Source organism: Etheostoma spectabile, chromosome 8 (genome assembly GCF_008692095.1).
Source record: "Etheostoma spectabile isolate EspeVRDwgs_2016 chromosome 8, UIUC_Espe_1.0, whole genome shotgun sequence".
In the NCBI taxonomy this organism is placed as follows: domain Eukaryota; kingdom Metazoa; phylum Chordata; class Actinopteri; order Perciformes; family Percidae; genus Etheostoma; species Etheostoma spectabile.
Window position 1 is genome coordinate 22,862,851 of NC_045740.1, and position 13,919 is coordinate 22,876,769.

Sequence of the window (13,919 nt, forward strand, 5' to 3'; positions counted from 1 at the left end):
GAAGGACTGAGATCTAGGAACTATTGCATACACGTAAACACTGAAAGCAGGTGTACAATAAAACGTGTTTTTTAATGTTCAGAGGTGCTGGTATGTTCTTTTTACTTACTAAAATGCTTTTGACTTTCCATCAGTCAAAATTAATTGGATTGAATCAATTGTAATTGAGATGTATATAATAAGTGTATGTTAATGTAACATAACAAAAAAACATGTATTGAGGCTTGTTAACGTTAATAACTCCTTATTTTTTTGGATTGGCCACCACGTAAACACCTCGTAATTCATAGCCTGGCATAAACATCATTTAAAAACATCCCCAGATTACATGTTGATCACTTAATAACAATGTCGCCTGTGCATAGTACACAGATGTCGCTACGCGGTTTTGGATCAGTGACAACAAGTCTTAGTTAAAATATCTTTATCAAAAAAAATTCTGTACTACTAAAAAGTTTAGATTACATGTCAAGCACTTAAGTACTACAAAACAGTCTTGTGAACTATAAAAAAGTCTAGCATACAAAAAAAAACGGTCTTTGTTGCAACGCTTGGCCGTCAAGTGTTCCGAGTGGTACCAATAGTGGTGGGAAACCGTCAGGTTTTCATCTACGTATTTTGGTGCATGCGCAAATCGGATCACGCAGGGCCCAGCTTTTCCTAAAAAGTTGCGTAAAATTCAGGGGGAATCCCATCAAAGCCTGGTGATTTTCCTTTTTGTATATTCTACACTGATGATTTTAATTCCCCAATAGAAATTAATTTGCCCAAGCTCAAAGAACAGTCTGTTAACTCAAGCAGAGGATTGGTGAGCATATCATGGAAATTGCCATCAAACACATTAGGCGCGTAAGCTGACACAAATGTCCTGGCACCAAACTCAAAAAGTTGTGGAGATCACAATCCTGCCTGTATCATCTGACCAGGAGGACAACACTTTAAGTGGGACATTCCATTGGACAACAATTGACACCCCAATTTTATGGTAGAATCTAATGGGTAAACGGCTGGCGTCCACCTGCTGTAAATGTGTCTCCTGTAATAATGCAATCTCAACATTTCTGTTTTTTAGTAAGCCTAGAGTGCTGGCTTGTTCATGAGGAGCATTCAGTCCGCCACAATTCCAAACTTAAAATGAGAGATCACCCATTATCTAAAAAGCTGCGTTCAAAATGTGAGTACATGTGGGTGTTGCTATAAATCCTAACAGTAGTGCAACCAAAGTTAAGCCCCTTAACACACAAAACATGTAAAACACAGAACAGACGAGACATTGATACAGAAGGGAGGGAAGGGGGGAAACATAGCCAGAGAAGCTAACATATGAAATAGGTTGTGTTCAAGATTGGATACGGGGCAGCAAAAATGGAACACTAGTCCATAAATATCTGGTTGCAAAAGCAACTGGTTCCGCACTAAATTAACATCAGAATAAACACATTTTGTGTCAACAGAAACAAGAAACACAACCTTGGAAGGAAACTCTAGCCTAGCAGTGGCCCAGCTAACCTGTGGAGAGTAGACAATTAAGCTAGGTTGACATAGCATTCCGAAACACAGTCTCTGGAATCATATCAGACAACTAAACGACAAAAATCAGGACGCATCAAGAGAACAAGACAAATCAACGGTCCGCCGTGTTCATCAGGCAGTTGTTTCAGTCTTGGTCTTCCTCCACGGTGCCCCCCCTCTGAGATTCTAGCTGAGCATGGATAGCAGTTAGCTTGTTGTCATTGTCGATAGCCATCTCTTGAATCTGATACTGGATCTCAAAAAAATTGAGCTTGAGTTAAATTTTCTGTTTCTCCAGCACTGCAAATTACACTTTGCACTAACCTTCATCCTTGACTATGCATCTGCCCATTGCATAGATATACAGTATATTCTTTGCAAATTCTGCACTCAAGCCATTCAGCTCAACCCCCTTTTTATTTATGTTTGCACCATTTACCAAGGCAAATTGCATATAAGTGTACTTATTATTGTGCCAATAAACCTTTTACTGATTCTGATTCTAATGTCCTACTCTGTCCTTGCCCAGACACTCAGGAAGCTTACTCCTTCTCCCTGTGCATGAACTATGATTCTCTGCATGCTTTCACACACAGGTTGAGAGTGTCCAAACGCACGCCCACCCATACACACACACACACACACACACACACACAAGAATGTGGATGCAGTAACAAAGTTCTAGCCAACAATTAAACCAGACAGAAGAAACCTGAAACTGACCTTTGTAATTGAACGACTGTTGGGTTGCCTCCATAATGTAACTGTATTGACAGCACTGTGGCTCAATGACAATAACATCTTCTCTGCACCAGAGGATGTAAAATACCTGAGTGCCCGCCCGAAGCCACACTAAAAGTGCAATTTTTTGCACAAAAATGCATTAACTCTCCATACAACGTATGCAATGCTATCAAATGTTCGTCTTAGTGCCTGTAACATTACCTACAATGATGTAGCCAATAATGCTTGTATGAATAAACTGTGGTGCATTCAGTCAAGTACTGTATAGTTGAAACGGACCTATTTTAAGATTAATTGGTCTTGGACGGGCTAAGCCCACCTGATTTTCTCTTTGCCCACGCACACTGGGATTTTTGCCTACGCAACTGCTTCACCCAAAAACACAACAACAACGAAAAACATAATTCCTGCTTCTTTATATTGTTTGTCTCAAGGTCACTTCTTAATGCATCCATCATCTGTATTTGTTAAAGAGAAATGCTGGCTTCCACATGTTACTCTGCATAGGAGTGACTGCATGTGTGATCATTATACTTTCCGCCAACACATTATTAGTCCCAAAGCATGAAAAAGCAACGGTTGGTCAGGGGCCTTTGGCCGTTGTTACTGACGCAAAAAGTTTTTAGCGTCTAGCCGTATGGCGTCATTTATAGACGCTCCTGGTAAAGACTTTTGGCGTAACTTTTTGATGCTCTGGGGCGAAATGTACAGTACATTTAACTGACATGCGGGACAAAAACGGGACAGCAAGGTTTAGTTTCAGGTTTATGTACGTTTCTGTCAGGGAAAACCAGGCTCAAACCCAAAAATGCAGAGTAGAGGATTTATTAAACAAATGACTTAACTTAAGGCGTCCTGAGGAAGGCAGGCAGGCTCAAAGAATAAAATCCAAAAACCAAAAGCAACTAAAAAAACTAGGGCTGGAACGATATGGAAAATAAAACCAAAATCGCTCCACGAACCTGTGTTGCGGTGGGAGAAGGCAACTCCAGAGTTATCCTTCTTGTCCAGATCCCATGCTACCACATGTTTAACTTACTAGTTGTCCTTTTGGTGATTTTGTCCTGTTTTGTCTGGTAAATTTAGCTAACTGTACAGACGGCTAAAAGCGAAAGAGGGGGCACCGGTAACGCTAACAGAGGTGTAGCTAATGTTATGAATGATCTGACTCGGTATCTGGGTCTGTTTCCCGACGCTTCAGTAAACTGCCGTTAGCGTCCTTAGCACCGGAGTTAAGTGCAACCGGGATGGCTGTAGCTGGGGGGGCTGATGTGGATGTGTCCCGGGGTTGTAATGATAGTGGATGTTGCTAGCGGCTGGGGGGTGACTGTGGATGTGTCCCCGGGTTGTATTTGGTTGGTCTGCTTGGAGTTTGTGTGTCCGGGGTGTATGATATGGATGGTTTCTAGCGGGTGGGGGTTGACTGGATGTGTCCGGGGCTTTTGTCATATCATTCGGGCTGAGCTTGGTTGCGGGGGGAATGAGGCAAAGACGAGGGTGTAGTGTAAATTACATTGAGGGTGTCTAATCAGGGCCGTTCTGATGAAGTTGTTTGGGTTGCCCGAGGTAAATGGGCAAAAACACCTCTTTTACTAAAAATAAGATGAGGTGTTAACGTTGTAAACTTGTGTACCACCACTAAGAATGACATTAGCTACTTCTTGTTAACCACAACCTTGTAATAAAAACCAAAGATTTCTCTTGTTCCCCTACAGGTTGGGACGGGAGTTTTCCATTACTGTACCATACCAGTATTTATGTCTCATTCAACAAGTAAGACCAAAAAACATGATTTGAAAAACATTAAAGGTTACAAACAATCTATCAAACAACATTGAACCAATTTAATAAATAAAATAAGGAATGTTGTATTAGGGTTACAAACTGGGTACAATCAATACAAAACAATGCTATGTGCGAAAAATGTTGTATTACGACCCCCCCCCCCCCCCAAAAGAAAAAAGAAGCGAGGTTTTTATTGAATCGTGGGTCAAAATCGTGAACCAAATTGAACCAAAGTTTGGTATATCGTTATAGCCCTAACAAAAACCCATGAAAGGAAATGAAAGGGGGGGGAAACAAACAGAAAGCAGATTACTATGTTTCTTAATGTTTTTCTCACTTTAGACAGCCACATAAACTGCCTCACAGGGTATAACAGTTTGTTTTGTGCTGAAGGTGTTGAAAATTGCCTGGTCCCAAACTCTACCCCTCTGGTTTCAGAGAATGCGATAATCCTTTTGTTTTGATTTTGGTGATGTTTTTGTGTTAAGCTGTCATATATAAAAGACTGATAAACAGACGGTATTATGGCTGTGGCTTAGACTTGACAGACACCAGCGTATGTGCATGTGATCGCTCTGGCACCTTGACCCACAGGCATATAGCCACACACACACACACACACACACTTCCAGATGACTGCAACAACACAGAGATTCAGTTGTTTGTTTTCTTTCCTTTTGAGTTAGTATTTAATTTTATTTGTTTCAACCTTGGTGACTATGACAACTACCCAGGCTGCTGTTAATCTGTGGTAGAATATGTAAAGTCAAAAGTGGAAAATGCATCTTCCAAGCCTTGATGCATTCACGCTACTTATACACAGGTCAGAAAAACAGGCCCTTACTTTTGAACTTTTTAATTGTGCGGGTTTAACTAGCTAACATTACTGTTTTTTGTTTGACGAGAGGGTGTGATGAAGCGGCAGTTGGTAATCCGTAGTCTCAGTGTTTTCCAGTTTGTTGACAAGATAGCATGGGGCTTGGTGAGAATGACACTGGGTACGGCAGGTTTATGCAGGGCCACTCTTAGCCTAGCCCGGATCCTGGTTTGCTTGCCTTACTTCTGCTTCCTCGAGTACCTCTGCTCCATCTCTCCCAGGGACCCATCCATTGCAACTGTCTCTTAAATGCAGAACTTCAGTTACATTTTTGAGGACACACCAGCATTCAAAACAGTAAAATATTTTGCAATGTAATCAAATTCATCAATGGAGTCAGTGGATTTACTCATTAGTGTGAAGCCAATTATCAAGGTGTCCTTTGATACACAAATACATGTCATTCAGGAACAGTCCAAAAAGGAGGACTTGTTATCTGGTGAACCATCCACTTTTCTTTAACCCTTGCACTGACGTTTCACTTTCAGGATTGCTCCGTTGCCAATGGAAATTCCGCCTGAGTTCCCTCATTTAGGCCGGATATTGGTTGCCTTGGGCTTCCTTTGTTTGAGGACTATGGTTAACCTTTTCTCAGATCTCTGTAAATCCAGACAGATAGCTAGATTTATGTCCAATCTGAGTTTTATGTTGCACGACTAAAACAACTTTTGAAAGTACACGTTCCACCAAAACAAGTTGCAGCGGCATTGCAGCTTTTCCCAGTACCACCCAAGACGATTCTGATTGGTTTAAAGAAATTCCAATAAATCAGAGCATGTTTTTCTCCCATCCCAGAATGCTGTATGGACTAGTGTTGGAGCTAAATCCTGCTCCATTCTCAGTGTTCAGTCAATTAGTAGTCAGAATCTCAGATATTGATCTGTGAATCCTTTTTATTACATAGGATATCCTGAGACAAAGAGAGCTATCACAGCTCTCCCCTTCCTTTGTCTGGCTCTTCGGCTCTTGGACCCCTAGTCTTATGGTACCGTAGTCTAAGGGTGGGGTCTCCAGGTCACAGTGATGTGATGTGTTTGTGTGCTTATTCGGTATCTTTAAGTTGGAATGTGACTGAAAGTTTATGACCCTCAGTTCAGGACTTGCAGAGCAAAAGATCAGTGGACTGTAAAAGTGGGACTGAAACCAGATTCAGGAAGTGTCCCTAACAATCAATTCTGCTTCCGACACATTTAGGAGAGCTGAATTATAATGGAATGTACCAGAACATCTTATGTTATAGAACAGAGTATTGTAAAGAAACTTAATGCATGACCAACATGTCTTCATTTATGTTAAAATAATGCTTTTGCCTTTTAGCTTAAATGTATAATGCAAATCACACACAATGTTTAAGCCCATATAAAATTTTAAATTCCAACACTAGCCAGACCCTCTTCTGCAGTGCCACGGTGGCGGATGGTCTGGCAAAGCGAGATTACCATTGCATCAACTGTACATAATGTAGTGACATGAGAGATACTCTTGGGGAGTTCATAGAGGAAAGATGTTGCCCGTAGTTTAGCTGATAGATCAGGTTCAGAAAAAGGGAGGGGGCGGAGAAGGGGAGAGAGAGAGAGTGGGATGGAATAAGAAGCCTAAAGAGAGATTTCCCTGGCTAACTAGCTAGTTTCAGCAACCAGTCTTTTTGTTGTTTTGAACACTGTTCCGAACCCATCTCTGCTAGAGGCTAAAACCTGGTATTCCTTTAAACGTTAGCCACGTCTCCCCTAACCATTTAGCTAGCCATCAGGCGGAGCCGCAAGCGCTACAATACGTATGTTCCCAATAGCTACTGAGCTTACGGTCTGGCTGAAAGTACGTCACCAAGGTTAGCGCACACCGCCCAATACGTGAAGACACTTCGATGAACTTTATGGTGACACAAAACATAAATGGAATAATTATAAAAACAAAACATAATTAGCCTACATCAAATCTTTGTACAAACGTTTTCCCCCTCCCTTACACAGCCTCTATGTCTCTGTTCTATCTTCCTTTTCATCTTGTCTAGTTTTTTCTCTCTATCCTCTCACTCTGTTCTCCAGCTGTTCACTGAGCTGTGTGTTTATTTGACATATTGAACCGTTTTGAAGCCAGTAACCTTTTGGCATGTCTTAGACAGTAAGCACTCCTGTAGCCTATGGAGGCACACACACCCTCACATCAAATGGCATATACATATATTTTTAAAATATGTACCTGCATGCACACACCATGTATGAATGGAAAAACACATACCACATTAAATAGACCCTGCAATATAGGAACCACAGCTAAAGTTTATTGTACTTGTGTATTTTGTTTCTACCTTATCCATTTACATTTATACATCAATGCCTTGCACCGTACATCCACAACATGCTGACTTACATACTGTAAGAATAGCAGAAGAAAATCTTAACACAGTAAAACGTCTTTGTATTGCTCTTTGCCTACAGGACTAACTAGTGCACAGTATTGTACATGATAATACCCATTTCAATCAGGAGAGACTGATTTATTGTACAGCATAATATGACATTTACAGTCTTTGGGGATTTGACTCCATCGTTAAAAATATTTCAAAGGGGTCGAGAAGCCAGACATATTCCCCCCCAATGGAGCTTAGACACTGGTGGAGACCAAACGAAGGCGCTGTCTGCCGGAAAGGGACTTAGGTTGCCGTGGATGATGACCAGAGGAAGAAGGGGAGACGGAGGGTTGCACGTTTGCCTCAAAAGACAGCTGATAGCAAGAGAAAGGACAATTAAAGCAGGATGTCGTGCTGTGATTGGATCGTGAATTTTGTGGCCAATTTTGGTTGGTTTACTAAAACGTGAACGCGAGGAAGAGATGGTGATTGAAGTTATTTAGAAGTCTTTCTGAAAGAATCTGTGCTGAGTTCCATTACTATCAGGAGAGTTTTTGATTTAGAAATGCCAATAATTTTTGTACATAAGCATAATATGAAATGCATGTGAGTATTGGGGATTAGACTCCATTGTTAAAAATAGTTTAAAGGGGTAGAGAAGCCAAACATATTCCCCCCAAAACGAGAATAACAGATTTAAAAACATGAAAGAAAATGATGTATATATATATATATATATATATATATATATAAAATAGAGAGAGAGAGAGAGAGAGAGAGATAGAATATACAAAATAGCTTTTTAAACATAAAAAGGAGGCTGAATGGATTAAGTTAAAAAAATATATAGTATGTGGAATGGGCAGGTTTAGGTTAATGAGGCAGGTAAAGTTTGTATTATACTAATTAGAGGGTTTTTATTAGGGATGAGCGAGTACAGCATTATCTGTATCTGTATCTGTTTACCACACTAATTATCTGTATCCGGATCCGTACTCGGAGTGGGCGGGGCCTAAACCGGAAGTGGTCAGATTTAACCCGGAAGTGTGTCGGGTTCTCTTGAAATGTGCAGGGCTTTAACCGGTAGTTATTTAAGCTTGCAATTGATATGAGTTGATCAGAAATTGTTATATTTATTGCTGATTAGAAAACTATTTACATGACAGCATCAAGCTTCAGATCAATGGTGTTGTCATGGTAAAAAAACTATATAGGCCTACAGTATATAACAATTTTTGCAACAATAAATACAGCAATGTGGTTGCAATTATTAAGTAAAATGTAATGAACAAGAATTTCATACTCAATAATATAACTTTATTTTTTAACTTTTAATTTTTCTATTATCAGTGTGATCAATTTTTTTTTTTTTGGTTCTTTTTTATTTCCCACCAGGTATGTGTGAGTGTCTGTGCCTGGAGTGAGTAAGATATTATATACTGTGTATATATATATATATATATATATATATATATATATAAGATAGAGAGAGAGAGAGAGAGAAACAAGAGAGGAGGGGGGCGGGGGGTTGGAATGTGTTTGTGTGTGTATCTTAATTTGTAATATTATCATTATACCGCAAACGCTTTATTTTTTTATAAAAACACACAAGAAAGTTTCAGACATTCAAAAAAACTGGTTAGAGCCAGAAGGCAGTTAAAAAAAAAAAAAATAAAACGACGGCAGAGATGCAACACGAGTAGCATTCTACCCAGCACTGTGTCTGAACAAACCCCCGGTTACCAGAAGTCTCCTGGTACTAGGTACTAGTTCAAACTGAAGTATAAAACAAACTGAAGCTTGAAGAAACCCTAAATGTTAACAGAAAAAGCCCGCGGACAGAAAGGGTGAGCTGTTCACTTCTCCGTGTCCGTGTGCGAGTGAGAGGCACACAGCAACAGAAGGAGTCTGTGTGTGTAGGGAGGGGCGCTGGGACTAGCCTATCATAGAATAGTGTAAGGGAGAGGCGTTGTGACTGGCACTGTGACTAGCCTATCACAGAACGGAGACACAGTCAATGGAGAATTTCATTGAATCCGAGTACAGATATTGACTCGCATTACTCGGATAATACTTGTACTCTGCAAAAGTGCTTTATCCGTACCGGATACTCGTTTCAGCCGAGTACTCGGCTCATCCCTAGTTTTTATGAATGTGTGCACTAAAGTAAAAAAAAAAAGTAAATGGGTTTTTTTATTCCTATTTTTTTAAACACTAGTAAAGCTATGTGATCACCCAATCACCGACTACTAGGCAAGCCTATTGTGTTTGTGTGTAGGGCTTATAATGGTGCTCTATTGGGCTTTACTCCAGTTGCCTAAACTACCATGTTTGAAGAATGTCACACATGCACCACCCATCATTACCTAGACTTTTGTGTGTGACAATAAAAGAAAACTAAATCTAGACTTTAAATCCAGGAGTTCTTGGGCTGAGACTCAAAATGCTCCAAGTCAAGCAGTTGTTGCGGAGTTCTTGTTCAGCACAGTGAGACCAACTGCTGACACTGTAAGAAAGCCATGCAGGACCAATTCTTCAGACTATGTAAGACTCTGTGTCATTGTCAAGTCCAAACTTAGGAATAACATGAATATATGAATCCTGCTTTAGGTTGCAATACAAATGAGGCTCACAGGTTATTCTTGTATTTTAAACCGAGTTTTTTAACAGTGAGACAGAGTGATTCGATGCTCCGGCTATAGATGCATTAATGTCTTCACTGACTCACAATGGCGCCGCGCCTGCTGTATATCATTACTTTTAACATGTGCATAAATCTAAATAAAGCTCTAATTTGATCTCTGAGCAACCAACAGGTCCGGGTTCAGTCCTGACCCCTCTCTCTCCCCGGAGCCTATATGCTGCTCCACATTTACATAAATGAATGGCAAATATGCAAATGAGCCAATTATGATTGATCAGCTGATTGATGGGTGTTGTCTCTGCCTGTACTGCCCGTCCCAGCGTGCCAGCTTTGCAAGTAGACCTTCCATTCCCATGGCAGCGGCTTGTCGTGGCAGTTATTGCGGATTGACAGGTGTGCAGGTAGGGCCAGAGGTTAGTGACACTTGAGGGTGTGTGTCTGTGCGTTTCGGTACCCTTACCCGAGTTTTCTGGCAGTTGTTTTGGTGCATTTCTTAGATCAAAAGTGCACTTCTTGATAATACTTGTACAAATAAAAATTAATCTAGTCACTTGTGCACATCATTGAAGCAATTTATCATTCCTTTGAACAAAGTGTAATTGTTTTTGTACATATTGCAATTGATAATGTACAAGTGTCAGCTTTTTTCCACATTTTCAATTGCTCATGTCATGTTGATTAAAATATAGTAGATGGTTCTCTGTTGAATAGTCTTATCCCTCAAAACATCTATGCATTAGTTCCTTGCATAAGCCATTACATGCTAAATTGTTGAACTATTAATCATAAACTGTCAAGCATAGTTTTACACATTTCTATTGTATATCTTTTTGTACAACAACGTGAATTGATGAACCGTGCAGGTGAAATTGACCCTCACTCATGAAGGAATGTAAAGTGTTAGTTCAACCAATGATCAACCAGTTGTCTAAACTGCTCAAAGGTGCATCTCATGAACAATCAATTGGCAAGCATATATAGACAGACCACAACACAGAGTTCCAATTTTTCAACAATGGATAATAATGGATAATAATAATGGATGGACCAGGAAACGAACAGGGTCAACAGCCAAGAGGAGGAGGAGGAGGAGGAGGAGGAGGAGGAAGAAGAGGAGCAAAGATGCGTGGTGGAAGTCAAAACAGGACGAGGCAGAAGAGGACATAAGCGCATATCTGATGACACAAGGGCCACTGTTGTAGACCATGTTGTCAATCATGGCCTTACAATGGCTAAGGCAGCCCAATATTGGGAGATCAACCGTGTCCTCAATAGTTCAAACGGTTTGAAGAGAGAACAGGCATGTCCACCAATGTAATAATAATAATAATAATAATAAATAATAATAAATATTAAACACTGGTGGGTAAGGAGACAGATTTTGTACTGAATTATGTGTTTAATGGGCAGCCAGTGGAGGGATTTCAGGACTGGAGTGATATGATCATATTTGCGCCTCCTTGTCAGGACCCGGGCAGCGCAATTCTGCATATGCTGGAGCTTCTGCAGGCTCCTGCCAGGTATCCCGACAAGGAGGGCTTTACAGTAGTCCAACCTGGAGGAGACAAAGGCATGGAGCAACTTCTCAGCATCTGGTTGGGAGAGGGAGGGACGGAGTTTGGCAATGTTTTTGAGGTGGAGGAAGGAGACCTTACAGAGGTGGCGGATGTGGGTGTCAAAAGTAAGATTTGAGTCAAGTCTGACTCCAAGGTTTGTAACAGAGGTAGACAGGGCAATGTGATGACCAAAAATGGATATACTGCTGAGGGAGGAGGACTGGGTTTTGTGTGGGGTACCGATCAGGATGGCTTTGGTTTTGCTGCTATTTAGTTGAAGAAAGTTGTCAGACATCCATGCCCTTATCTCCCCCAGGCAAACCTGAAGTGCAGACGGCAGAGCTTAGGGGAGTGTGGAGTCCATTTTTATGTATAGTTGTGTATCGTCTGCGTAACAGTGGAATGAAACTTTGTGTTTATGGATGATGTGACCCAGGGGTAGTAAGTAGATGGTAAAAATGGTTGGAGCGAGGACGGACCCTTGTGGCACTCCACAGCTGACTGTGGGGTGATGATTTAGACCGTCCTAGAGCCACATACTCCGTCCTGCCTGTGAGGTAAGACTGGAACCAGCTTAGTGTGGTCCCAGAGCGTCCTACCACAGACTGGAGACAATGAAGCAAGATGGTGTGATCCACGGTGTCAAAGGCGGCCGACAGGTCCAGTAGGAGGAGGAGAAATGGTAAGCCTTGGTCTGCAGTCATAAGTAGGTCATTCATGACGCGGACCAGGGCTGTCTCAGTGCTGTGTGCTGCTCGAAAACCGGACTGAAATTTTTCTTATAGGTTATAGATGTGAAGGTGATTGTGGAGTTGGGCTGCAACAACTTTTTCCAGGACTTTAGACAAAAACGGCAGGTTTGAAATGGATCTGTAATGAGCCAGGATGTCAGGGTCAAGTGACGGCTTTTTCAGATGGGGGCAGATAACTGCAGTTTTGAGAGCATGAGGAACCTGACCGGATTTGAGTGACTGGTTGAGGATTGCTGTGATCAGTGGACTGATGGCTGTAATGTTGGATTTTAATAATGGTGTGGGGAGAGGGTCCAGTGAGCATGTGGAGGTTCTCATACACTTTATGATCGTCTCCACCTCTGTCTGAGAAGTCCCTGAGAAAACGGACAATGTGTTAAACGGGTTTGTGAGACTGTGGCAGAGAGGTTGGACCGGATTGAAGCCACCTTGTTGGTGAAAAAGTCCATGAACCTATTGCACTGACCTGTACTGGTGTCAGCATGTGCATATGTAGGAGCTTTGAGAAGAGAGGTTATTGATGCAAAAAACTGTTTTGAATTTCCAGTGCAGTTTGAGATTTTTTGAGAAAGATATTGAGACCTGGCTGTGGTGAGTGCTTTGGATTATGATTTTGGTGTTTACGGTAGGCCTGTTTATGTACATGTAAACCACTGGAGATGAATTTACGTTCCAGGGCACGGCCAGTTGTTTTCATCCTACGGAGCTTTGTTGTGTACCAAGGGGCTGACCTGGAAAAAGTAACTGGTTTCGTTTTGATTGGTGCATGTAACTCAAGGATATTGAAAAGGCAGGAATTATAGTGGTCAACAGAGCCATTAACTGATGCGAACTGTGTGACTAGTGGAAATTGCTGTATGTCTTAGTTAAAGAGGGTGGTGTCTATTGCTTTTAAGTTTCTGAACTGGATTTGACGTTTTGTTTTAAAGTAGGGACTTGCTATGGGCATTTTCAGGGCGATAACCTTATGGTCAGAGATGCCCAAGTCATAGACTCTCATGTTGGTGATGGGGGCATTGTCTGTTATTACTAGATCAAGAGTGTGGCCTTTTGTATGTGTAGGTACTGTGACATGTTGTGCGAGATGTAAGCAGCCCAGGAGTTCAAGGAACTCTGCAGCAGGACGATTTGTGGGGGAGTCAACATGGAGGTTGAAATCTCCTATAATGAGTATATTATGGGTTATTGCACAGAGTGATGTGAGTAGATCTTGCAGCTTAGTGATAAAACCAGGGTGTGGTTTTGGGGGGCGATAGATGAGGAGTATTACCACTTTATGAGATCTGTATTTGAATGGAAGACACTCAAATTTGGTCAGCTCTGGCAGTGGGAAGGGGGTGGCAATTAGGTCTTTGCGATGAGTGACAGCAAGACCTCCACCCCGGCCGGTGGTTGTGGCCTTCTCCAGGTATGTGTATCCTGGGGGGCGGGCTTCATTTAGTGCATATGACTCTGGTTTGTATGTAATGTAATGTGCAGTGCGCTGTTGTAGATAAGCAGTACACTGTATCCTTCCAACAATGCTTCAAATTACAATAGTCCACTTGTATTTTACAGCATACAGAAATATACTCTATACAGATACATACTGCACCTTACATGCACCCACCTGTATGTTTTACAGTAATGTGTGTTTGCGTAGTTTTTGTCTTTGTGAAATTGTGCATCACGGCATTTTTTCCTCTCAAACAGCTGGCAG